A 3,685-nucleotide genomic window follows, 5' to 3' on the forward strand; every position below is an offset into this window, starting at 1 on the left:
GTTTATTTCAAATTGAATGCCAATGGGAGTGAATTGAAAATGAAATATTTTTGGATGTAGCTGTATAAAATTTAAAAGCAAAGATGAGGCAATTCTTCGAAAATAACAAAACCTAATGAAAAAGGAAAAGAGCCCCCATTCTCCCCACCCAAGAGCATAATTAGATTGGCAGCCAACCTTTATCAGTTACTGGGCATATGACCTTCAGAGTTCCAAGGAAAATTACGGTGGGGCTTGTGCCACACTATAATTTTAGAACTTTAGGTAAGTGGGAGTACTATCTAAATACATTTTTAAATAGAGAAGTGATTACACTCTTTACTTTCCATGAATTCTTTCCAAGAATGTATTTGTGGATATACAGTAATTCAGCATAATCAGAGATAAAGTCAAGAGAATCTAAGACATGTGGCCCTCAATCCCGTAGATACGACCCACAAGAAATAAAAGTGATGTCTCAGATATGAGAAGGTAAAGGAAGGGAGATGAGGAATTGTGATATAGGTGGGATAGAGGCACCTTGTTATCAAACACAGATTAGCTGAACAACAACTAAAGTCAAAGGTGCCTGGAAGAAATGCATATTGCTTTAAAAGAAATATTTGATGTAACTCAGAATTCATTATATAGTAATCTATATATTGAACAACATAGATTATCCTTAATTGGCATCTATTTTTAAAGTAACAGTTATATATAGATGAAGATAAAAATATGAAAATAACTTGTACTTTTTCAATGTGCTTAACTAGTCAACTCCTCTCCTCCCTCTCATACTTATACTTTTTTATCTGCATGGAAATGTTAGATTCTATCCACACACACACACACACACACACACACACACAAACAAACCCAAACCCATTTGACAGTTCAGAAAACCAACACCCAGCAAGATTAACTGACTTAATCTAACATGGCTAAGAAGTTAACTTTTCTGTCATCCAGCCTTGATATATCATGTACAGGTACAAATTCCAGATGATGAATGTGATCATAATGTATACCTTAAATGTACCTTAATTAAAAAAATTCTCCACAGGTCTGAGTCAAGTTAAATTTAAGTACCTAAAAAATAGTATGTGGCAGAAGTAGTTGGCAACACTGGACTTCATTCATTAAGTATTAAAACGTAAAACTCATGTTCATTGTAGAGATTCACCTTTAAGGCACATAGTGACTAACAATACATTCTCCATGACAATATGACAAATCTATTAAATGTGATGGATTCCTCAGATGAACACTTCTTATTAGACTGACCTGTTGTCTATTTGCTGAAAAGCATATGTGCATTCCCAGATGTGCGTACTTAGTATTTCCTTAGCAAACTGAGCTCTGTGCAGCTTGCTGATATCAACAGAATCCAGAGTTAGAAAGAAAAAAAAAAACCTTCCTAATTATTACTTTAGATTTTAGAGAAAATTTGAGTCTGCAATTCAGTTTAATTGGTATTTCTATTATTATGCAATTCTAGCTTTATGATTTCCAATCCTGACATCAGCATTTCCTCGTGTGAATTACAATAATGCAACTTGATAGTTCAAATGTACATATATAGTTAAGATGATGTTACTTCAATCCAGTCATGGCTCAAATCCAGAAAGAAAAGTCTCCAAACCAATCCATTTAAATTACTTGAAAATTTAGTGTTAAGCCTTTATTTTTGACAGCTTATTCAGAATAAATTATGTAATTATGATTGCCAACTTGTGATTTCCCAAAATAATGGAACATACATATGACATAAATAATTGAAATCCAGAACTGGAGAAAATATAAACTCAGTGGTATCTAATGATCCGTTTCAACATCCACTTTTCTCAACAGAGGGAATATTTTTACAGAACAAAATGGATTCATCCGATGCCAGGATCTCCATAAATGCAAAGATTTTATACACAATACCAATGTTCATGGTTGTGTTCCAAAATATTTCATTTTATTACTAAGTGCAGAAACTGAGGGTAAGCTGTATTGAAAGTTTGTACTCAATAATTAATCATGACATTAGGACTTAGAACTTTGAATGCTGTCTTTTTACAGCTAAATTCAGCCTTCTGCTCAGGAAAAACCATATCAAAGTGTTTCTCTCTCTGTTAGTCATGCTAGCAATTTTCTCCTTCCAATCTTCACTCCTGGAGCTGATAGTTGGTCTTGAGATTCCTAAATGAATGTTTAGTAGTGGTGAAGACCTTTGAGATAAATGCCTATCACTCTCCACTGAGCACTTTCAAATACTACTACTGACGTTTTAGATTCAAGTTCATAGTAGAGTAGATGTAGGTTGAGAGCATCAATATTGTTATTTCTGTTTGGTTGTTTTTTATATCATCATATATTGCATTTTAGTCTTTAGCAAGAATGTTTCCCTATTACAATAGGATGTTTCAACACATATTGTTTTTCAATCTCGCTCTGAATAAATCAAGAATATTTTATGTGTGTATGTGCATGCATGTATGAATATATAGTTATAATTCACTTAAGTATAAGAAAGCCTGCTTTGAAGATATATATGAAATATATATGACAAAATCATCTAAGAAAAAAATATAAATGTATTCAAAAAGGTCAACTTATAGATTAGAAAACCTTAATAGATGTTATATAGAGAGTAATGGCTCCCCAAAATTGTCTATATCCCAAACATGTTCATGGCAAAGGGGAATTAAGGTTACCGATGGAGTTAAAGTTGCTAATCAGATGACCTAAAAACAGGAGAGTGTCCTGGATTACCCAGGTAGGCCAATGTAATTACCAGAGTCCTTAAAACTGGATGAAGGAATTGAAAAAGGACAACTACCGCGAAAGCCAAGGGAGAAGGTGTCTGTCCAATTTTGCTAAAGTTGCAGGAACTGGTCAATGAGCCAAATTAGAGGGGTGGCCTCCAAAGTAGAGGGGTGGCCTCTAGAAACTGGAAAAAACAACAACAAAAAATAATCTCCCCAGACCATCCAGAGGAAGCACAGCCCTGTGAACACCTTGATTAGAGTCAAGGAAGACAAATTTGAGCTTTGACTTCTAGAACTTCAACTATATTTGCATTTTTTGAGCAATTAATTTTATGGCAACTTTTTGCAGCAAGTAATAGTATTCTCTTTAATATACTCCTACCTATCATTGGTGACCTCAAGAGGAGACACTGAGTCAAAATTAAATCTCACCAGGTTTAAAATTATTCCAGGAGGACTTATAGTCCTAGATATTCTAACTGTAGAGTTGTCTGTATTATGCTTTTAATCAGTGCTGAAGAAAGGAAAAAAAAATTGTCTGGTGTGTAATGTTTAGCCAATTTCCATCAAATGTTTCTCTCTCTAAATGGTTGTTTTTACCAATTCAGTTAATATGGCATGAAACTTCTGTAATTTGTATTTTCTCTTGCATATGAAATTTAAGCATCTACAGCAGTAGAATCCACAATGCAAAAGCAATTGTTTATAATTTCTCATGTATTCTGATTGTCTTCCTTTACATTATAGCAACTGGCTATTATAAAGATGAAAATTTTCTTTGTTTCTTAACTTCTTATTTTCTTTTATTATAACTAGTGCTCAAAGATCTTTATTTTACATAATTTAATGCATGATTATGTTACTATAGCATTGTTTATAAAAACTGTACATACTGAGCAAACTGTTTTGTCGAGCTCCCAATAATTTATAAATGGTATACATAGAAGTCT

The sequence above is a fragment of the Heterocephalus glaber genome, unplaced genomic scaffold, assembly GCF_053883595.1.
Source record: "Heterocephalus glaber isolate CG9 unplaced genomic scaffold, H.glaber_assembly_v1.0 deba00001531, whole genome shotgun sequence".
NCBI lineage: Eukaryota > Metazoa > Chordata > Mammalia > Rodentia > Bathyergidae > Heterocephalus > Heterocephalus glaber.